General features: G+C 36.7%; 1 protein-coding gene across 1 annotated transcript in view; it reads left to right on the top strand.

The window, feature by feature from the left end:
* Nucleotides 1–24,756, top strand: part of EHBP1 (EH domain binding protein 1) — a 422,624-nt gene that overhangs the window by 17,285 nt on the left and 380,583 nt on the right. Inside the window, exon 4 of the mRNA XM_033124978.1 lies at nucleotides 15,484–15,624. The gene's annotated coding sequence lies outside the window, so the exon portion shown is untranslated. The remainder of the gene's footprint in view (nucleotides 1–15,483; nucleotides 15,625–24,756) is intronic.

Genomic DNA, 24,756 nt, shown 5'->3' with positions numbered 1-24,756 from the left:
ACAAAAGGAAATAGTATACCATGAGCAAGGGCCAGCAGAAACAACAGACTCAGAATGCAAAGTGTGTTAAATATATTTAAATAAATAATAGAGTAGACAATGTACGTAAAACATGACCCGACAGATTTGAAAAAGACTCAAAAAACCACTAGAAGTTTAAAATATAATATTTGAAATTAAAAACATGATGGATTTGATAGCAGAATAACCACAGCTAGAGAATGGATTATGAAAGATAGATCAAGAAAATTTTACATAATGTAGCCCAAAGAGATGGAAAATATGAAAGACAGGTTATAATTCATGGAAATATTGTAAGAAATGCAACAATCATCTAATTGGAATTCTAGGCAGACAGTAGAGGAAGGAAGTGGTAAAAGCAATAATTAAAGGGATAATGGCTGAAAATTTCCAAGAAATGACAAACCTCAGATTCAAAAAGCCCAATAATCCCAATAAGGATAAAGAAAAGGGAATTTACACCAAGATACATTCTAGTAGAACTATTTGCATGCTGAGTTATAATGCAAATATCAAATAATACCATAAAAAAAAATTTAATAGCAGCCAGAGAAAGAAAAGACAGATTACTTTCAGCAGGTTAACAGTTGGACTTCTTAACAACTATAGAAGTCAGAGAAAGTCTAAAATCTTCAGTGTGTGGAAAGAAAATTGCTGTCAACCTAAGTTTGTATATTATCTTTTAAGAACAATGGAAAAATCAAGCATCTTCAAACAAGCAAACAAAGCCTGAGAGTTTGTCACCAAGAAACCCTCAGTAAAGGAAATTCTAAAGGCTGCTCTCTAGGCAAGAAGAAAGTCATCAGAGTTGAATAAAGGAATGAGGAGCAAGAAAAGTGCTAAATATGTGGTTAATTGTAAATAAATATGGGCTAAAAACAACAACAATAGTAATCTCTTAAAAGGTTAAAAAAACTAGCTAAAAATGAAATATCCAACCATCTATAGCATATAAGTTGAGAGGGGAATGATCAGAGTTAAAGTGTTCTACTGTGCTTTTTATTATTTGGTGGAAAGATAAAAATTCTAATGAGCGTATCAAAGGAGCGTATACCATCAAATGAGCGTATAACTTCTTAACTAAAATGTTGAAAAAAGTGGAAAAAGAAAAAATAATCAATACAGAAGTAGATGAGAACAAAGAAAAAAATAAATATTGAAGCTTCAAGACACATAAAAAGCACAAAATAAGATGGTAGAATTAAATTAAAATATATCAGGAATTAAAATAAGCAAAAACAGACTAAGTGCCCAACTTGTAAAGCAAAAATTTACAGATGATGTATGTGTGTATACATACACGTACGTATATTGTTTTAAAGAATTCAGCTATGTTCTAAGTCACATTTAAAACAAAAAGATTCAGAAAAAATGAGAAGAAGAGTGTGAAAAAAATTACACCATGCAGACACTAACCAAAAGAAAGTTGGTATTGCTGTATTAGTATCAGACAAAATAGTCCTTAAGACAGAAAGCTTTAAAGAGAATCATTTCATAAGGATAAAAGGTTCGGTTCCCCAAGAAGATGTAAGAGTTCTCTATACTTATAAGTACTTAGATCAAACTGACAAAAATCAGTAAAAAAATAGAAGATTAGAACAACACAATTAATAAGCTGGCTCTAATTGAGTAAGTGTATAGAACACTGCACCTAACTACAGAATACACATTCTTTTCAACCAACATGGAGTATTTTTTAAAATTGACTACATGCTGAGCTATAAAGCAAACATCAATAATTTTCAAAAGATTGAAGTTATACAAACCACAGTCTGTGATCATAATGCAATTAAGTGAGAAGTCAATAATAAAAGGATAACTAGTAAAGACCCATATGTAGAAAATTAAGATATCCTCTTTCTTCTAAATAACTTGTGGATCAAAGAAAAAAATATGATGGAAATTAGAAAATACTTAGAATGTGTGACAAAAAAAATACTATAAATCAAGAAGTATTCAATGCAGATAAAGTAAGATCTAGTGAGAAATTGCATCCTTACATGCTTTCATTAGGAAAGACGGAAGGCTAGCAATTAATGAACTAAGAAGTTTGAAAAACAATAATGAGATAAAAGAGTGGAAATGATCAACATAACAGCAGAAGTCAATGAAATAGAAAAAAAATACAAAAGAGAGAATTAAAAAGGCCTACAATTCTTTCTTTGAAAGGCACTTAGTAGATAAATAATAGAATAAAAGAGATATTATAACTATAGTTGATGCAGACAATTAAATGATTAATAAGCATTACAAACAACTTCAAGACTGTGAACTGGAAAATTTAGAGAAATGGATAAATTCCTACAAAAATATAACTTACAAAACTTCTTTAAGGGGAAAAAGAAAATAATAGTCCAAAAAATTAAAGAAAATAATCAATTGTTTAAAATTATCTCACAAGTTAAAAACCAAGACCAGACGTTTTTATGTTTTGGTTGTTTTCCTTTTAAAAGTTTTTTATTGTAATAATTTTCAATCATGCAAAAACACAGAGAATCATAAAATGAGGTGAGTTCCACTCAGCTTCAATGATTGTCAGCATTTGCCTTTTCATTTGACCTCCTCCCCCCTTCACTTAAAAAAAGCCTTTATTTTGCAATAACTTTAGACTTACTGAAAATTTCCAAAAACAGTGCCATGAGTTCCCATATATATTTCATACTATTCTATTGTTAACATACTTCTATTGTTAACATTTTAGATAACCATAATACAAGTAATCAAAACTAAGAAGTAAACGATGATACAATAGTATTAACTAATCTTCAGACTATATTTGAATTTCACATGTTTTCCCATTAATCTCCTTTTTCTCCTCCAGGATCCAATCAGCAATGTCCTCCAACCCGCAATACTTCCTCAAGACCAAACAGTTTTACTGTTGAGTTCTAACAAATATTCATGGGACATACTATAATTCCAGTCTTTCACAAACTATTCCAAAGACAAAAAGAGGAAACACTCCCCAGCTCGTTTTATGAAGTTAGCATAATTTTAATACTTGAGGCCAATCTTACTTATGAACAAGGATGCAAAAAATCTAGACAAATTGTTAGCAAATCAAACCCTGAAGTGTATGGAAAAATGAATAAATCATGACCAGAGTGGATTTACTTTAGGAATGAAAAGTTGGATGAACATTAGAAAATCAATTAATGAAATAAATTAATGCATTAAAGGCAAAAAATCATATGATCATCTCAATAGGTGCAAAAAATGATAAAATTGAACATACATTTCCTGATAATTCTTTAAGACTAGAAGGAAGCATTCTTAATCTGTTAAAGGATACCTACCACAATATATAATAAACATCATACTTGATGAAACATTGAATATATTCCCTGTAAGATTAGGAAAAAGGTGTCTATTACTACTATTTAGCATTGTACTAGAGAACATAGTCAGCTCAAAAAAGCAAGAATAAAAAGAAATGAAAGTATATATGCATGGCTAAAAATGAACAAAACTCTCACAGATGATATATGACCATCCACGTACAAAACCCTGCAAATATACAAATTATGAAAATTAATGAGAAACTTTAGCCAGATTGCTGATTACAACATCAATAGACAAAAATCAATTGCATTTTTATCCATAAGCAACAATGTAATCTGAAAATGTAAAATTGGAAATATACCACTTAAACTAGCATAAAAACAAGCACATAGATCAATGAAACAGAATGGAGAGCCCAGAAATAAATCCATGCCACTTAATCTACGACAATGGAAGCAAGAATTTACATTGGGGTAAAGGCAGTCTGTTCAATAAATGGTGCTGGGGAACCTGGACAGACACATGCAAAACAATGAAGCTGGACCACCTCCTTACACCAGGTATAAGAATAAATTAAAAATGAATTAAAGACTTAAATGTAAGATCTGAAACCATAAAACTCCTAGAAGAAAATATGGGAAGTAACTTTGCAGACATTACCTTTAGTAATATTTTTACTGATATTTCCCCTCGGGCAACAGAAGTAAGAGAAAAAAATAAACGTGGTACATCAAACTAAAAAGTTTTTTCACAGCAAAGGAAACCATCAATAAAACAAAAAGGGATCCTACTGAATGGGAGAAGATATTTGCGAATGATATATCCATTAAGGGGTTAATATCCCAAATCTATAAAAATCTCACTCAACTCCAAAAAAACAAACAACCCAATTAAAAAAATAGTCAGAGGATGTGAAGAGACATTTTTCTAAAAAGGACACACAGACGGCAAACAGACATGAAAAAATGCTCAACCTCACTAATCATTAGAGAAATGCAAATAAAACCCGCAATGAGATACCACTTCACTCCAATCAGAATGGCTATCATCAATAATTCAACAAACAAGTGCTGACGAGGATGTGGAGAAAAGGGATCCTTGTGCACTGCTGGTGGGATTGCAGATTGGTGCAGCCACTATGGAAATCAGTATAGAGGTATCTCAAAAAACTGGAAATGGAATTACCTTATGAGTTAGAAATCCACTCTTAGTTATCTATCCAAAGAAATCCAATACACTAATTTGAAAAAAATTTATGCACCCCTATGTTTATTGCAGCGCTATTCACAATAGCCAGGACATGGAAACAACTGAAATGACCATCAACAGATGACTGGATTAAGAAACTGTAGTACACTTATACAATGGAGTATTATTCAGCCATAAAGAAGACTGAAATCTTACCATTTGCAATGATATGGATGGACCTAGAGAACATTATGTTAAGTGAAATGAGTCAGATGGAGAAAAACAAATACCATATGATCTCACTTATATGTGGAATTTAAAGAATAGAATAAATGAACAAACTAATCAGAAACAGTCTCAGAGATATAGAGGAAAAACTGAGGGTTGCTAGATGGGAGCGGGGTGGGGATGAGGGAGAAGGTGAGGGGATTAGAAAGCACAATCAGTAACCACAACATTGCCACGGGGATACGAAAGACAGTTGGGGGAATATAATCAATAATGTTGTAAAGATTTTTATAGGGTATCCTATGGACACTTGTCTCATTCGGAAGACCACCTCAGGGATGAAGTAGATGCCTAATCACTGCAGTGTACACCTGAAACTGAAGCTGAATAACAATGAATGTCAACTAAATTTTATATATATATAGTCACAGGATGTGGAGTACAGCATAGGGAATAGAGTCAGTGGAACTGTAATAGCTATATATGACGTCATAGGGGTAGTAGATTCGGGGACGGGGGTTATCACTTGGTGAGGGGTATAAACGTCCAACTAGTACATTGTTTTGTACACCTGAAACTAATAAAAAAGTTAAAAAATATATACCATCCAAACAACATTAACAATATTAAGTACCTAGGAATAAATGTAGCAAAATAAGTATAAAACCTTTATGGGGAAAAGTGTCAAGTTTTATTAAAGAAACATTAGAGAAGATTTAAATGAAGAGATAAACCACTTTCATGGATTGGAAGGCAGTATTATAAGGATTTTGATTTTCCCCTAAGTGATCCATGGATTCAAGGAAGAAGCAAGAATATATACACGTGTTTTCTATTTATATGAATTTCAAAAACGCAAAACAAACCAAACAAAATCTTTTTTTAAATAGTACAAATATATATGGTAAAACCATAAAGAAAAAAAGGAAAATTTTAGGATGCTGTTCGTCTCTGTGGTGGGAGAGAGGTAGGTAGTGTCAGAGAAGGGCTTACGTAAAATTACATACACATTATATAATGTTTCGTTTCTTAAACTAGGTCGTGGGTATATGCTGTACTCCTTTAGGCTGGACGTTCTGGGCCTCTGCCATGGGCCGTGTTTTGTAGTGCCTTCCGTGGAACTTGTCCCTCTCTGGTGCTTGAGCCCGACTGGGATGTGTGGTGCCTTTCCGCACCTGAATCCAGACCTGATTCTGCACAGGTCCCGGTAGACTGAAGTGCCTTCCTCAGAAGTTTGTAAGTTGTCCTCTAGTGACTATGACTAGTGAAGCTGGCATTAATGTCAGGGCGAGGTACCCAGGCCCAGACCAGAATCCACGTGGTACCAAGTATCCATTTCTCCCAGGGGTACATTTCTTCTCTGGGGTACTCTCTGACTCTCTACCCTCGGGCTGACTGGATTCCGGGAGGAGCTCTTTTACTTGTGCCTGTGAAGTGAAACGTGGGGCCGGGTGCGAGGGCCTGTTGGCAGGAGGGTGACCTGGTGAGCAGATAGCTCCCACTGCTAGCAAGGTATTTCTTTTGCAGGATGTCAGGGCCACCCAAATGATACGGACATGCTGGTTTGGGGAGATTCTCACTCGAGTTGGATTAAAGACAAGGTTGGGGTTTTGGGGTACCCATGGTCTGCCGTTGACTTGGGCTTAAGCTGTGTTTATCAGTCCTGCTCTGACTCTCTCCCACCTGTGTTCCCACTGTGGTGGCACTCCCAGAGTACAGAATCCAAGGGCAGCGTGGGTAGCGGTGGAAGTCCTGTACCCTGTGGCACACCCTCCTCCCCTCATCGCTGTCACCCCATCTCTACCACAGGCTCCAGACCACTTTTCAGAGAGTCCCCTGGGTGGCCTTGCCTGTCTCCTCAAAGGAATTTTAGAGGCCCGTTGCTCTGCAATGCTAATGGGCCTTTCTCATTCATTTGTCTCCCGGGTGGGTCTTAAGCTTTTCAGGGGTTAAGGGACTGCTTGAATGAGACTGACCTGGCTCCACTCAGGGGCCCTGGGCCAGGTCCCTCACTTATCCTCCCTGCTGGCTGGTGGTGTTTGGAAGGCAGGGGTGCCTTCTCTTGAAAGAGATCATCTTCTAGGAATGCGGTGCTTACTGTCTAATGAGTGTAAGAGAAGAAAAGAGCAGATGTTTTCCTATGCTTTCGCTATGAAATTCCTATTAGTAAATTTCACATGACTAGAAAACAAATTACTTTTTACTTTTTTCTCCATACTCTGGACTCGTATTTGTGGTCATCCTCAACAAAGCACAGAAGCAACTTTTGAGTGAGTGATTGGCAGCCACTATTCATTCACAGGTAGCATGATAGATGATGCAACCTCGTGATATAACAAACATTAAATATAGTAAGTGGTATTATATTAGGGAACTGCAGGGGTAAGAAATCTATATTGTTTAATTACAAGCAGGTTCCAAAGAGCCATGGCATTGTGAATAATAACAGACTGTTTTCCTGCTTGTAAGTGAGACATGTAGTTAGTTGGGAAGAACTCATTTGTCAATAAAGAACATGAAGAGGTGGTGTCTGGACTCTGAGTAATCTTCATCTGCAGTGATTGGACAATAAATACCTTGTCTTTTTCATCAGTTACTTTAAATCTTTGTTGACAAGCCACTGTTCCTCAGATTGGACCATAAATTTTGTAATGTAATTTTTTTTTTAAAGATTTTATTGGGGAAGGGGAACAGGACTTCATTGGGGAACAGTGTGTACTTCCAGGACTTTTTTTTTGTTTTTTCCAAGGCAAGTGGTTGTCCTTTCAGTCTTAGTTGTGGAGGGCGCAGCTCAGCTCCAGGTCCAGTTGCTGTTGCTAGTTGCAGGGGGTGCAACCCACCATCCCTTGCAGGAGTCGAACTGGCAACCTTGTAGTTCAGAGCCCACCCTCCAACCAATTGAGCCATCCAGGAGCTCAGTGGCAGCTCAGCTCAAGGTGCCATGGTCAATCTTAGTTGCAGGGGGCGCTGCCCACTATCCCTTGCAGGACTTGAGGAATCGAACCGGCAACCTTGTGGTTCAGAGCTGGCGCTCTAACTAACTGAGACATCCGGGAGGCAGCTCAGCTCAAGGTGCCTTATTCAATCTTAGTTGCAGGGGGCGCTACCCACTATCCCTTGCAGGACTTGAGGAATCGAACTGGCAGCCTTGTGGTTGAGAGCCCACTGGCCCATGTGGGAATCAAACCAGCAGCCTTCGGAGTTAGGAGCATGGAGCTCCAACCACCTGAGCCACCGGGCCCCTTTGCCCCCTTGTAATACAATTTTTAAATCCTATTGTGAATATTGACAGGGACCTAGCAAAAAAAGAAAAAATCTGATTATGGCTCCACACATGCTGTGGGGACCCTGGGTAACATTGCCTCTTTTATGGTTAATTATTAAACAGTCTGTTTATAGACATACTCATGGAATGCCTGTAATTTTTCCCCCTATACTATTTTGCCTCTTCAGTAGATTACAAACCCACTCATATCTCTTTTTTTAAAAATAATGCAAAATAAAAAGGCTTAAATGTGATCTTCCCATCACTTACTCCTTGTTACTAGTTCAGGATTTGTTTTCAAGCTTTACCAAGGATGGTTTCCACTATGAAGTTGTGGTCTCCTAGATCAAATGGACCTTCAATACCATAGTAATCTGTCTGCTGAGTACTCGTCCCCTCTCTTGATCTTCACTGGCTCTCCCAAACTTCAAGGTCTCTTCCCCATCTTTTGGCTAAAAGGAAAACCCTCCCCCCACCCCTTACCCACAGTAAATGAATTTTTCTCCCACTACACACACACACACACACACACACACGCGCGCGCGCGCACACACACACACACACACACACATTCACGTGGTGAATAAGGTCTCCTAGGACTGACCATTACACATCCTGAACAATTACGTGTAGTGGACCTCTTCAAATTGTCTCCTTCCCTTTATAGTCACTCTTCCTGGGGAAAAAAAAAAAAGAAAAGCTATATTTACTGTTTCTTCTTTCTTGTCTTCTGCTCCTTAACTGCCTACAATCTGGCTTCTGCCCCCACTACCTCTCTGTAACCTCTTGTGCTAAGGCCAACAGTTTCTTACCGCCAAATCTACTGAACATTTTTTCTGCCTGTATCTTACCCAATAGGAATTTGAAATTATAGACCATGCCTTTCTTTAACTCCTCCTTTAAGTTCCATCCTCTTCTGATTTTCCATCCTCTTACTTTGCTGGCCAGTTGCCCTCAGGTTCCTTCAAGAACTTAATATAACTTACCCTTAGAAATCCTTTAAATAGTCCATGAACATAGTGTAGCACATAAATCCTTATAGTCAGTTTTTCTTCCAGTGTTGGAAGAGATTATTGAACTTTAGCTGAGCACCAGGTTATGTGTAGTTGATTTGGGTTTAGGACTATAAATTAAAAAAAAAAAAGGCAGTAGTATCTTTAAATACAAGATGAACATTCAGCTGGGTAAGTGTTCAGCCTAGGGAACCTGAAATCTGCTGAGTACTGCCTCTCTTCTCATGTTCATCTTAGGACATATGCTGTGTGAGAGGAATGGCAAGGAAAAATCGTTATTGATTTTTCTCTATACCTATTGATTTTCCTTTGTTTTACCAAAGGTATGTGGTTGGATTTGCATAAGTGAAATGTGCATGTGCACTACTATATATACTATGTGTATGCAACTAACTCTTCTGTCTCCATCGCCAGCCTGGTGTGCTGAGGCCACGCCCACATGCTGGAGGTCCTTTTATAGGCTGATTATTCCTTCATATTAACATTCCCTAGACTGAGCTCATCATTTCTCCCCCATCCATGCACCCCACCCCTACCCCGGCTACTGCACTTCTCCAGTCCTGTCTAGAAGAATGATACCTTTGTTCAGTCACCTAAGCCAAATGCCTGAGTATTATCCCTGGGTCTTTTCTTCCCCTCAGCATCCACGTTTCATCATTAGCCATGCCATATGCATTCTACTCTTTTAAAGTTGCTCGAATCCATCCCTTTCTCTAGCTCTCTATCCCACTGCTATTGCCACAGTCCATTCTGTTGCTCTCTTCCATCTTTCCCTAGAATTATTACATTGGCTTTTAACAGTTTTTATTGGTTCGTTTGTTTTTTTTCAGTTTCTGTCTTACACCTCTTCCATCCTCTGTCAAGAAAAAGTATGCAGTTCTTGGAAATGAGGCCAAGATGGTGCAGTAGATCCTTTCAATGTGATGGTTAAGTGTTGTTTAACAGATCTGCCCAGTAATTATTTCATGGGGAATGTACCGCCATTGGAGTTTATTATTATTATTTGAATTTGTAAATTAGGGACTCATCCCCTGTGTGAATGCAATGTTAACTTATACCTTTTTATCTGGTAGAGATGCAAACAGTTCTGTCCCACAGAAGAGGTAATCCCAAAATTTTATTGCTTTAACCAGATCTGTCTCTGATGTAAAATAATAGAAAGCTCATTTTGATTCCTCTCGTGATAGCCTATGTAAAACCATTCCTAAAATCTCTTGGAACCAGATTAACTAAATTACTGGTTCCCTCATTATTTAATGACTTAAAATCATTGATCAGTGTTCATTCTATATTAATATGAGACACATTTTTAACTTTTTGAAAATTATACTTAGAAAATTATACTTATACAAATTGTCTAGTCATGTTATTTGTCTGCTTACATCTCTTAATGGTTCCTTGTAACCTTAAGGAGTGATGTTCACACTCCTTAGCTTGATACTTCCATGTTTTTTATGGCCTTGGTCCTGCCTACTTTTCTAGCCAAATCTCTTGCTATCCCCCCACAAACACTTTATATTCTAACCATATGACACTGCTAAATAAGCAATAGTTTTTTCTCTTTGTACATACAGCTTTCTTCATCTAGAGCTCTTCCCCCAGCCCATTCCCACTAACCTTTTCTCTTTTCCCTCCTTTCATTTATTTTTTTCAAGACTCAGCCCAAGTATCACCTCCTCTAGAAGCCTCCTCTGAGCCCTTGCTGGGCTAGTTGTTCCTCTCCTGCGCTCTCCTTGTGCTTACTGCTATTGTAACACCCATCACAGCCTCTACAATCCTTCAATTACTTGCCTGTTTCTGGGACTAAAGCTAGATTGTAAACGCTTGAGCTAGGAACTGCATTGAACATCTCTTAATTGCTTGTGTTTTGACTGTACTATTAAGAAAATGACCAATTTTGGGGGCGGCCAGTTAGCTCAGTTGGTTAGAGCGCTCTTGTGGCTCTTAACAACAAGGTTGGCGGTTCGGTCCCCATGTGGGCCACTGTGAGCTGCGCCCTCCACAACTAGATTGAAACAACGACTTGACTTGGAGCTGATGGTTCCTGGAAAAACACAAATAAATAAAAGTTAAAAAAAAAAAGAAGAAAATGACCTATTTGCATCATGTGTCTCCACAAAGAATAAATTTTTACGGTGCAATTATATAAAGTTTACTGACTGTCAACAATGTACTAAGTATAAGCAAGTTGTAGCCTCTTTCCAATGACCAGAGCTCCTAAATTTAACCAATATTACATAGATTTTTTTTCTTGATTCCATCTTAATGATATAGTCAATGAAAGAAAATACATTTTTAGCATACTTTTTTGTCTAATAGAGGTTGTTCCATGTTTCTTCATCATATAGTCATTAAGCTACTCAGAATTTTATTCATACTTCAAGTTTTGCACAAAGTAAACAGTATTTATAAACGTGAAAGTGTTCCCATTTCTCCCCGGGAAATCTAGAAGAAATTATTTCTCTTTTGCTGGTTTTAGTGCTAAGACTTCCACTGGTATATTAAGTGTTCATGGTCCTCTGATAACAGTGTGTACCACAGCTTCATCCAGTGTATTATGTGGGCCTTGAAAGACTTTCCTCTTATTCACCTCAAATTATGGCTCATCTGCCGAAGAGTCATTTTATTGTATGATTTCCCATTGACAGCTGTCTTTCTTGTGCTTTTCTCAATGCTGATTTGTCTGGAGCAAGTTGGTTTTCTTTGGCAGAAAACACTATTCATGAAAAAAATTTCCTAATGAAAAGAATCCTAGACTTCAGTGCTGAGTATCAGCAACGTAAGGAAAAACACAACTGCATGAGGATTAGAAATTTACAGTTGTGATTGACTTCAAGCTCCAACCAAAGCAAAGATGGCATCAGGGTAAATCCTCTTAAGCCACCCCTCAGATGTCAAGGTTCATGGTAAAATGTCAAGGTTCAATATATGCCCTGAAGTACTTTGAGCCTCTAAATCTTTGAAAGAGTATTTTGCTCTTTCATTCCAAGTTAGACAAGCATCATCAGGAAAGCTGAAATAGGGTTACTAGATGGTCTAATGTTAGATTCCTTATTTTTTTTCAGATAAGCACCTCTTCCTATTAGTGGGAATTTCTTAGAAGATTTTAAAAATAAAGGTCTCAGATGATAGGAATGTTTCTGCCCAGTTGCAGTAGGATTGGTTGGATCAGTTTTCAAACTAAGTTCTGAGTGTCCTAATGGGTTACTTGGAAATCCCTCAGGATCAAGAGGATGAGTAGATGGGGATCCCGTTCTCAGTTTTAATATGAGCAACTCTTTTTTTGTCCATTTTATGTTTATTGGGTTCTAACATGTATTCATTTGAAAAAAAGGGTTTCACTACTTAAAGATGAATTTAAAAAAGGAAACAACTAGATTACTTTTTTTTTTTTGGATTTAGTAGGCTTAGGACACTGATATTGCTTCTAGTTCAAAGCAGTGGCACATTTTTTTTTCATTTATACTACAAATATCTATTGTACTTCTCCTATATGCTAGGCACTGTGCTAGGTGCCAGGGTATAACTGTAAAAATAGGGATGGTACCTGTCCTCGTGGACTGTATACTCTAGTGGAAACACAGGAAGTTAAATAGATAATTATCATGCATTGTGATAACTAAGTTTGTGTAGTGGGGTCAGAGTCAAGAAAGACTTCTGAGTGTTGAAGCAGGAATGTTCAGGAAACAAGACTTGTATACATAAAAGTCTGTGGGTGAGAGAGACGATGACTCTCTTGAAAAACTGGAAAAAAAAGGTATTAAATCTGGAATGTGTAGTGCAAGTTCAAGGAGCCTTATAAGCTATCTTAAGGAGTGTGAACTTTAACTTAATAGCCGTAGGAAGCAGCAGTGTAAAATAATCAAATTTCTGTTTTTAAAAACTCATTCTGGCTGTAGGATGGAGAATGGAATAAAGAGGAGCAGTGTGGAAACAGAGGAGAAGGTTATTAGAGTCCTCCAAGTGAGAGTTGCCCTGGAATAAGGGAGCAGAAATGCAGGTAGAGATGCAGCTAGACTCCAGAGATAATGCAGGATTAGATTCCATTATACGGTGATTGGTGGGATGGGTATTGGGTGTGGAGAGAGTGTCAAGGATGCTATTCAGTTTTCTGGCTCAGGCAACTGAGTGAACAGTGGAGCCATTCATGGAGACAGGGAACTCAGGGGAGAGGGTCAGGGTGAGAGGGAAGGTGATAAGATTCATTTTGGACATGTTGAGTCATAGATCCCTGAGGGCCATCTGTGGGTAGATGTTGAGTAAGCATTTGGATGTTTGGGTCTAGAGGTTAGGACATAGTCTGGGATAGAGATATAGTTGTGGGACTCATCAGAGTAGAGAGGTGATCAACGTCGAGAGTGGAATGAATGACAGTTCCTGGAGAGACTGAATGGGTCATGAAAAAAAGTAGAGAATAAGAGAAGGAAAATAAGAGAATGTGGTATCATAGAAGCCAAGAAGGGAGATCAGTTCAAGGATACGGAGAAACAGTGTTAAATGTTGCTGAGGTCACAGTCTGAAAAGTGTCTTCAAAATGCAGGTCTACATTTTGTCAGTGACGATATTTGCCAGCTGTCTGTGCTTATCTTTGGTCTGGTGGAAAAGCTCTCTTTACTAGTCCGAGAATTAATTACCTCATGTGTAACTGTATAAAATAACCAGGGAATAGGGCACCTTTACCAGTGGACTGCTACATCACGTGGAGTTTCTGTAAATATCTGAAGAAGTTTAAAAGCCAAACAGCTAATGATTGAAAAATCCCTCCCTGCATATATGTGGGCAAGCAGCTAAAGCTCTCTCTGATGTGATTTCCCTGAACACCTAAAAACCAGAAGCAGGAGTTCCACATGGTCTACTCTTTAATGCAGTGTGATAGTATTATGTAAAATATAATAAATATAACTTGTAGATAAGCAACTAGAGTAAGTGAGATCCACACACACCCTAAAAAACTTTGCAAAGTCATGGTATCCCACACTTTTCCCTCAGACTTACTTTCACCTTCCACCCAGCTCCACTTAACTTCTGTCCTTCCCCTCCCTTTCCATCTGTAATTCTGGGTTAACTTTAAGGGAGCTGTGATTGCTGATAAATATGTTGAGTTTGGGATTCTTCACAGAACGATGGGGAAGTGTTTTCCATAAGGTAAGTGGTTCTTTGCAGATGTTCACCACATGGCTGGAAGGAAACCTGGCAATTATCTACCCTAACTTCTTCCTTTTATAGTCAAAGAAATTAGGGTAGAAAGATGTGAAGTAACTTGAGCAATGGCACTTCAGGCACTAAGTGGGGAGCTGAATAGGTCCACATACAGCCTGTCATCTTGGAGATGACAGAGAGAATTAAAATATGTTTTATCTTATTTTATACTACAAGACTAAATCTGGTCATGTCAAGTTGCCAAGCCATTCAGATATAAAATAAAGAAAAAGATTTACTTCTGTATGTTCTAGAGACATTGTGAGAACCAGTCCACAAATATGAATTTTCTTGTATTTCCTGTTTTCACTGCACTTTATACAAATATTTGTTTCCAAAGAGATGCAAAATGGAGAGATATACACTCATTTATTCTGTGGTAGTCTGTGTACCCTGAACCTTGGTCCAGGGTCCTTTGTACTACTGCTCTCAAGTTCATTTGCTATCCCTTTCCCAATACTTTGATTCTTATGAGATGTCAGGGATTCGTGTGGCTGCTGGCACAGGAATGGCAACGGGGCAGAGAGAGACTGAGCTAGGAGAGGCTGTTAAATCCAGCTGTCCCTGTGCCAGGGTAGTGTAAGAGGCTTTCTATGGATAGATCCAATTCTGAGCTGCCAAAGAACTTGATGGGATGATAGAGATCATAACTCTCTAAAGATTGGAAATCCCAAACCCATGGAAAGTGAGGGAGCATAAGGAAAGACCTCAGACTTTGGAGTCAATGGACTTGGCTTAGAATCCCAGCTATGCTTCTTAGTCGCAACGACATTTTTCAGATTCATTTTAAATTCTCTAAGCCCTCAGTTTCCTCATCTGTAAAATGTGACTGTGAAGATGCAATGAAATAATGTATGTAAAAAAAAATCAGTAAATATCGGGGAGATCACTTCATAGATTATATAAATGCCTAACCACTGTGGTGTACATCTGAAACTCATATAAAATATAATTGAATGTCAACCATAATTATATATCGCTATATATATCTATATATATTTACATATAGATATATATATGGTCATGGGATGTAAATTATAGCATGGGGAATATAGTCAATGGTATTGTAATAGCTACGTGGTCAGACATTAAAGTTGGCAAACTTTCCACTGTGTAAGTGCTCCATATCAGAGGGGTAGTAGACTTGGGGTTATCACTTTTTGAGGGGAGTAAATGTCTAATCATTATGTTGTTTTGTATACCTGAAACTAATAAAATAAATAAATAAATAAAATCAGTAAACTATATAAATTTTAGTTTTCCTTTTCTTCATCTTAAATTCCTTAGGTTCCTTTCATCTCAGGCCCTCTGTCTTCGTATCCCCACCAAATAGCTCTGCTGAAGAAAGACTCAAGCTTTTGCTGAACTACCCTTGAAGAAAGACTCCTTGGAATTTGGGTCTATAGTTTCAGGAGAGAAGTTGGCATGGTAAGCCAATACTATTATGTGTTTTTTCCCAGTTTTATTAAGACATAATTGACATAGAATTGTGTAAGTTTAAAGTGTACAACATAATGACTTGATATATGTATATATTATAAAATGATTTTTACAGTAAGATTAGTTAACATCCATTACCTCATATAGTTAGAATTTTTTCCCTTGTAATGAGAACTTTTAAGATCCACTCTCAGCGACTTTCAAATATATAATATACAAAGTACTGTTAACTATAGTCATTAAGTTATACATTACATGTCCAGAAGTTATTCATGTTATAGCTAGAACTTTGTACCTTTTGACTACCTTCACCTAATTCCCCCAAACCTCACATCCATACTGCTGGCAACCACAAATCTGATCTCTGTTTCTATGCATTTGGTTTTTAAAAATGCTACATATAAGTGAAATCACACAGTATTTGTCTTTCTCTGTCTGACTTATTTTACTTAGTGTAATATCCTCAAGTCCATCCATGTTGCAAATGGCAAGATTTCCTTCTTTATTATTATGGCCTAATAGTATTCTGTTCCATATATATGGAATATAGAAATATATATGTATATATAAATAGTAGAACATACATCTATCTATCTATCTATCTATCTATCTATCTATCTATCTATCTATCTATCTATCTATCTATCTATCTATAAGGCACAATTTCTTTATCTGTCGATGGACACTTAAGTTGTTTCCATGTCTTGGCAATTGTAAGCATACAGGTACACATATCTCTTTGGGACAGTGATTTTGTTTCCTTCGAATATATACCCAGAAGTGAAATTGCTGGATCATGTGGTAGCTTTATTTTTAATTTTTTGAGGAAACTCCGCACTGTTTTCCACAATGGCTATGCCAATTTATGTTTCTACCAATAGTGCACAAAGGTTCCCTTTTCTCCAGCATTTGTTATTTCTTGTCTTTTTGATGATAGCCTTTCTTATAGGTATGAGGTGATATCTCACTGAGATTTTGATTTGCATTTCTCTAATTATTAGTGATGGTTCAACACTATGGTGACAAGGGAAAAATTATTTGTGACAGGGAAAAATGACTTGCAATTTATAATAACTAACTGATTCCAAAGGAAGCTCTTTGCTGAACAGAGTGATGGGTTTGAGGATGCAAGGTTAAGAGAGTTTACTAAATTTTTCTGCATTAGAAAATTTTCATTTTTTTGCAGGAGGTAGAGGGCAATGACAGAGCAAAGGGACAGTGCAGTGAGATCCAGAACTAGGGCAAACTTAGAACCTACGTGTGGACAAAATTAAAGGGTAAAGAGGTAACCGAAGGGAAATTTCTGAGGAGACTTGAGGTGTTTAATAGGAGTTTCTATTAAAGTGTGCCATGTGGTACTTGATACAACCCTTTGTATCTACAATAAAACCTGTTTCTTGTTAATTTCTTAGGGAAGTTGAATTTGTTCTTGTTCAGAAGAGTAGAACTTCTGAGTCCTACTTCATGGTGTCTATGAGCTCAGAACAGGTTTGCCTATGAGGCCCAGGTATATCTGGGTCTAATTACTTAGATATCAGCATCCTCAGGGGAAGATACACATTATTTTTAAAAAACAGAATGAAGAAATAAACACTTGGAAATCATCATAATTGGGGCCAGAGCAACATACCTTAGTTCTGAAGGATGAAAGTAGAGTTTCATCTGGCAAAAGTACACAAAAAGTTCTTAGCTTAACCCAGAACTTCCATATGTACCTCACAAGATTGATATAGAGCTTCCAGTCCAAATATTTCCCAACTGAACAATGTCACTTGTTCACAACATTTACTTGATGCCGCAAAAGTTGTGTGAAAAGTCAAAAAATAAAACAGTATTCAGAAAATCCTAAGGCAGCAACTTTCAATTGACTGAGAACTCCTTCCATGCCCAGAAAATCAACAGGAGCAGCCTTCGGAGCTCATCTGTGAGGTGATGAGATAATGCGTTAGATTTTCAGAGCTTTCCAGCAGAGCTTGTGGTCACATTTAACTCCATAGCTCTACTGCCCCACAATTCTCTTTGCTTTTTCACAGTGGAATAGGACCTATTAGGAAGCAAGAAGTAGCCTTTAAGAAAAAAGATCACAGAAAAACACATACCTTGAAAAACTGGTAAGAGTGGAAATTTGGATATGGAGAAAAATGACAAGAGTCCAGGAGAGAATCCAGGAAGCTTTTAACATTTGAGAGTAGTGCATAGTGTACTGCTTGGAAATAATGGCTACTCAGATGAATTTAAGCTGCAGGAATTTGTTGTGGGAGCTTACTTGCTTCAAGCCTTTGGAGCCAATTTCAGAACAGCTACCTTTTTAATTGGAAAATTGATTTCTACAGAATAACTAACAGGTAGAACAAGTGGATGATGCTCTACTGCAAGGATAACATAAAGATATCACTGAATGTGCTACAATGATGGCCTAAATGAAAACCCAAGCTCTGATACTTCCCGTCTGTCAAGTAGTAGATCACCCAGTTCTGAGACTTAATATCCTATTCTATAAAACAAGGTGTGTGTCACATGACTGTTATAAGGCTCAATGGATATAAAATGCAGATGGAAGCACTTAAAATTTTTTTTATTAATTACAAAAGCAAGACATGGTCAATGCAAGATACTTGGAAAACAGAAAAAGACAAAGGAAAACACTAAAGAAGTACTCATAATTTTACTAACCAAGAACAGAGTATTTCAATTTTTTATAAGTATGCAAACATGCACACACACAGAGCACACACTTTCTTTTAAATAGTAGCATTTTAACTGTGCATACATTTTGTAGCTTACATTTCCATTTAGCAATATATTGCAAAATATTTCCAATGTCAATAATCTTCTACATATTTAGGAAAGCATTTTTAAAACTGTAAAGGGCCATTCAAATATCAGCAGTTATTATTAAAACATGAATGAATGAATATACTCATCTCCTCCTCAATCAATATACACAAAACCCCAAGCACCCAAAGAGTCATCCTGCATCATTCTATTGGCAATTCTGTAAGTATATCTTATGGCAAATGGGGTCATTTTTGTCTATCTTATTTCTTTCCTTATTTTCTTTCTCATAACTATGAAGACAAACGTTACAAAATGACATTCTATGTCAGTATTTTTTACTTTAAATTCCTTCGATGTATTCTCTTCAAATTTGCTTTGGCTATGGTGCATGGATTCTGTTGAGACATGCTACATGTGTGCCATGGTGCTTTCCATGAACATAATTTAAAAACTAATTATCTAGAAATCTGGACCCACTGCCCCTTTGTTTTCCATGTTCAAGGCCTTTTACTCTTGTGAAGAATATATATGCTTTCTCTATGCACACAACTAAAAATAAATTGCAACTCTGATTTAGAAATGTTTTAAAAATGACGAATGGGCAACTTACTTTGCTGTGAGGATGTTTTGCCCATTTTTCCCTACCTCATTTGGCCTGGATTGAAATTTAGGTGATGAGGATCCTGACTTTGTTACTATTCGTGCATGTGGGCAAGTTCACCCACCCCTTCCTCAACCTTGGTTTTCTCATCTGTAAACTGTCAGGAGTAGAATAGATAATAATTTCTGAATTTGTAAGATTTTCAGGCCACATTTGGAAACCTAGGTGAGTACTCTGACGGCAAACCAGAGATAATGTAGACAAATATGCCCTGAATCAGCTCTAACCAGTTGCTAAAATAATAAAATCTTCTGTATCACTTATTAGTAACATCCCTGCTGGAGCTTCCAAGTGCCCTTATTCCCTATTACCTACCGATGTAACTTCCCTGGCCTGCCTTCCTGGACTCACTCTTCCAAATTCCAGCAGCTAAGAAGCCTTTTAGTTTGATGAAGTCCCATTGTTGCTTTTTGGTTTTGTTGCTTGTGCTTTTGGTGTCAGATCCAAAAAAATCATTGCCAAGACAAATGTGAAGAAACTTTCCCCCTATATTTTCTTCTAGGAGTTTTATGGTATCAGGTCTTATGATTAAGTCTTTATTCCAGTTCAGTTAGACTTTGTGAATGGTGTAAGATAGGAGTCCAATTTCATTTTTCCACATGTAGTTATTCAGTTTTCACAACAGCATTTGTTGAAGAGACTATCCTTTTTCCATTGAGTATTCCTGGCCCTCTTGTCAAATACTAGTTGACTGTTTATGTGAAGTTTATTTCTGGGCTCTCAATTCTGTTCCTTTGGTCTACATGTTTATTTTTATGCCAGTACCATACTGTTTTAATTACTACTGCTACTATAGTAAATAGTGTATAGATACTATAGTATAGTTTGAAATCAGGAAATGTAATGCCTCTCTGCTTTATTCTTCTTTCTCATAAGTGCTTTGACTATTTGGAGTCTTTTGTGGTTTTATACAAATTTTAGAATTGTTTTTTCCATTTCTGTGAACAGTATCATTGGAATTTTGATAGGAATTGCATTGAATCCACAGATGGCTTGGGTGATCTGAACATTTTAACAATATTAATTCTTCTGACCCATGAATATGAGTTATCTTTCCATTTGTGTCTTCTTCAATATCTTTCATCAAAGTCATAATAGTTTTTATTGTTCAGATTTTTTACTTCCTTGGTTACATTTATTCCTAAATATTTTATTGTTTTTGATGCTATTGTGAATGGGCTAGTTAAAAAAAATTTTTTTTACAGATATTTTAATGATTTCTTTGTCCCATTGGTTGTTCAGGAATGTGTTGTTAGTTTCCACACAATTGTAAAATTTCCAGTTTCCTCTTGTTGATTTCTAGTTTCATACCATTGTGGTCAGAAAAGATATATGGTATGATTTCAATCTTACTAAATTTGCTAAGACTTGTTTTGTGGTTTATCACGTGATCTACCCTAGAGAATGTTCCGTGTACACCTGAGAAGAATGTATATTCTGCTCCTGTGGGATGGATTGGTCTATAAATACCTGTTAGGTCTATAGGGTCTAATGTATGGTTCAAGTCCAACATTTCTTTGTTGATTTTCTGTCTGGATGATCTGTCCATTGCTGAAAGTGGAATATTGAAGTCCACTATTATTATCATATTGTTATTTATTTCTCCCTTCAGATCTGTTGGTATTTGCTTAGTACGTTTAGGTTGTCCAGTGTTGGGTGTGTATTTATTTAAGGTTATTATATCTTCTTGATGAATTGATCCCTTTACCATTACATAATGACCTTCTTTTTCTCTTGTTACTGTTTTGACTTAACTATTTTGTCTGATATAAATATAGCTAATCCTGATTTCTTTGGTTTTCACTTGCATAGGATGTCTTTTTCCATCTTCTATCTCTTCACTTTGAGCCTATATGTGTCCTTAAATCTGAAGTGAGTCTATTATAAGCAGCATACAGTTGGGAGAAACTTTTTTCACTTAAATGTTTTGGGAAAATTTCTGTCATATAGACAAGCAGAATAGGACAGTCTATGCTTTCTGTGGGAAATCAAGTTTATATATATCCATATATAATCATCTCTCTCATTTATATACACATCTATATGTGTATATGTATATATTCATATATACATACATACATATATGTGTGTGTGTACACACACACAGACACACACACACATTCCACAACGAAATTGGGCCTTGTTTCTGAACTTTGGGCTGTACATGGACTTAAATTTATTGCAAAGGGTCAAATATCGGAAATTCTAACTTGTCATATATTCCTGCTTCCTCATACCAAACTAAGCCAGTTTTGATGAAAAAAATTGTATAATATGAGTGTAGAGTAAAGAGCAAACAGACTTCTTTTAATAACTTGAGACTTAGGAATTAAACATTGCAGGAAGAAGATCCTGTAGGAATTTCAAGTGATATTTTATGATTGTTCGCTAAAGGATGTTTTAATCCTTGGTTTACATAGCGTGCTACCTTATATAGTATTCTTTATTCTTGGGATCTCTTCAAGATGAGAGATATTATACTGATAAAGATAATCATCTTTGCTTCCTTCTTATCTGTCTAGATGGGATGGGAATAAACAAAAATAATATCTAGGAGAAGTAGAAAAGAAATTTTAGAAAAGTAAAGGCCAACATAAAAAGAAATGCAAAATAGAGAATATTTTGAGCAGTATCCTAACATTATGGATCTTCTAAAAGGTAAGTACAGGTTGAAAATATATCTAAATGTTTTAATAAACTTTTTCAGAATTACAATTTTTATGGCCTTGGCAAGTAGATATCTACCATATCTTACAAAATATCCAAGGGTCTTCTTATATTCATTCATTTACTTTTCTTTTAATTGTATAATTAGTTGTTGCTTTACACATTTGTGAGGCATATGCCAGAGATTGGATTTTTAAAAGCTACAAAAAGGCAGAGTTCTTGGCTCTTGGGCTGCTTAACATTTGGCTGGAGGGGCCAGATGCGTAAAAAGATTAGAGAACAAAAGCAATACAATGACCTTGTTTCAGTGAGGAAGAGATAGCAGGGGTATAGAGGGAAAAAAAACAACAGTATTTCTATCGCTATTTTAAAAGAAAACTGCCTCCTAGAGAGGGTTGCTTTTACTAAATGGAAACCCTCTTTAATACGATGAGCACTATGAAAAGATTGCCCATGTGAGTTTGAGAGTAAAAACTGGCAAGAGCTGAACTGTAATGCTTAATAGAGGAAAATAATTTGAAGTTCTTGATTCAATTTAGGAAGCAGTAGGTGAAGATGAAAAATGGAAGGAGAGAAGAGAGGAGCTGGCAAGGTAAAGAGGGGCTGGTGTTAGGTCATGAAAGGCTACAGTGATACTCACTCTGCCATTTTGAAATTGTTTGTATCCTTAGACTCAAACTCCTCTTTCTCTGACCTTCCCTCCATGTGATCTATAGTAAATTAGACTCTTCTCAAGAATGCTTTATGTGGTGGAGTATTTTGTTGTTATTTGTGTGTGACTACCAACGAAGGAGCTAGGTTTCGCATGATGAATCTCAAAGAGAGAACCTGGGGAAATAGAAGACAGAAGCAGGCAGGGGAACCTAAGGCTCAGAGGAAATCACAGAGATCTTACAGGATCGTGGGCCATGGAATTTTACCCAGGTTAGGAGAAAGAAAGCCCTAGCTGACACCAAGTTTGCACAAATAAAAAGGGACATAAACCACACAAGTGGTGCGTATATGTGTGGGTGTGTGTGTGTGTTTTATGAGGGGGGTGGGTAACTAGAGAAGGGGAATTTTAATCCAAATCTTGGAAGAAATGGTATTTTGGGGAGAAATAGTATTTTAGGGTTGGTTAAAGGACAACAATTGGGCATTACATGGTGAGGCCTAGCATGAACAAGGCTGTTACCAGACAAACACACACAATGTATAGATGAAAATATTTTGGCTACAACTGTAGAGTCACTATTTTAACATCCTTTCTTCTTTGCCTGGAAGGAATACATTTTCCTTTTTATATTTTTTTTAACTTTTATTTATTTTAAGTGTGTTTTTCAGGACCCATCAGCTCCAAGTCAAGTAGTTGTTTCAATCTAGTTGTGGAGGGCACAGCTCACACTGGCCCATGCAGGGATCGAACCGGCAACCCTGGTGTTACAAGCATTATGCTCTAACTAACTGAGCTAACTGGCTGCCACTAGGGAATACATTTTCAATTCCTCTTCAAGTTGCTAATGGTTCAGTTAGAAACAAGGCTCAGTCAGGCCCATGGTTTGCAAATTTATTTTAACAACAAAATTTTATCTTCAAGTAAATCTTATCTGAAAGTGCATCATGTGAAACAGGCAAAAAAATCAGTTGCCTGGTTAAGCAGGTAGAGGTCCTGTCCTTTTGTGCTGCCCCACATCCATCCCTTAGAATTCCTGGGGCTCTGTAGAGTACAGCCTGAAACCCATTGCCATAGAACAAGAGAAACAAGACTGTCACATTGGTCTCCTTTCTTGATTAAAATATACTGACCTTGCCAGGAGAAATTCCATTTAGAAATTTGTGCCAGAAAATGAAAAAAGTTGACAATATCTAATGTTGGCAAGGGAATGGGGAAATGGGTACTCTAGAATACTGTTGGTGAGAGTATAAATTGATGCAGTCTTTTTGAAGACAGTTCATCAAAATTTTAAATATATAAGCCATGTGATCTTGTAGTTTCACTTCAAAAAATCTACCCTGTAGAAATAAACACATATATTTATAAAAGTGTATATACAAGCATGCTCGTTATTTATAAGACTGTAAAATCAGAAACGGGAATGGTTAAATAAATTATGCTACCTTCATATAATGGAATATTATAGTCAGTAAAATAAAAGAGGTGGATCTATATATATTATATAGAAGAGTGTCCCTAGCATATTATAAAGTGAAAATGCAAGTTACAAAAGAACATAGTCTGATAAAATTTTTAAAGCAAATGAAACCCACATTCTATGAAAGCTGTGTAAGTACTTCTAATTGGAAAACACAAACAAACCAGACCTCTAGAAATAAATGGTTCATCTCAGGGGTTCATCTCTAGGGTTTACTTCTGGAGAAGGGAAATGGAAGTATACCGTGTTTCCCTGAAAATAAGACCTAGTTGGACTATCAGCTCTAATGCATCTTTTGGAGCAAAAGTTAATATAAGACCCTGTCTTATATATTATATTATATAGGACCGGGTCTTATAGTACAATAAGGTCTTATTCTTGGGGAAACACGGTATGTAAGGTGGGCATATATGTTTGTATTATTTGAATTTTTTACAAAAGATGCATTAATTTCACAATTGAAAAAGCAATGAAAAGAAAGATAAAATATTTTGCCTGTTTTCAAGAACTGGTGAGTTTCTTCTTTCAAATAATATACGCTGCTTCCCTTTTTGCCCTGGCTGCCAGGGAATCCAGAGTCAACTTGAAACATTACCTAGCTATGAGATTGACCTTTAGACCTGAAATATTTACTTTTTCCTTTTCCTTTGGTCCTGCTTTTCTATTTCTAATTAACTAACTCCCCCTCCACCCCAAAAGCTTCTTTGCTCATTTTTCAAAAGAGATAGGAATGAGTTATAAATAAACAAACAAACTGGGCGGCCAGATGGCTCAGTTGGTTAAAGTGCGAGCTCTCAACAACAAGGTTGCAGGTTCAATTCCCACATGGGATGGTGGGCTGCGCCCCCTGCAACTAAAGATTGAAAACGGCAACTGTACTTG

The sequence above is a fragment of the Rhinolophus ferrumequinum genome, chromosome 13, assembly GCF_004115265.2.
Source record: "Rhinolophus ferrumequinum isolate MPI-CBG mRhiFer1 chromosome 13, mRhiFer1_v1.p, whole genome shotgun sequence".
NCBI classification, from domain to species: Eukaryota; Metazoa; Chordata; class Mammalia; order Chiroptera; family Rhinolophidae; genus Rhinolophus; species Rhinolophus ferrumequinum.
This window is presented reverse-complemented; position numbering and strand designations above follow the sequence as displayed.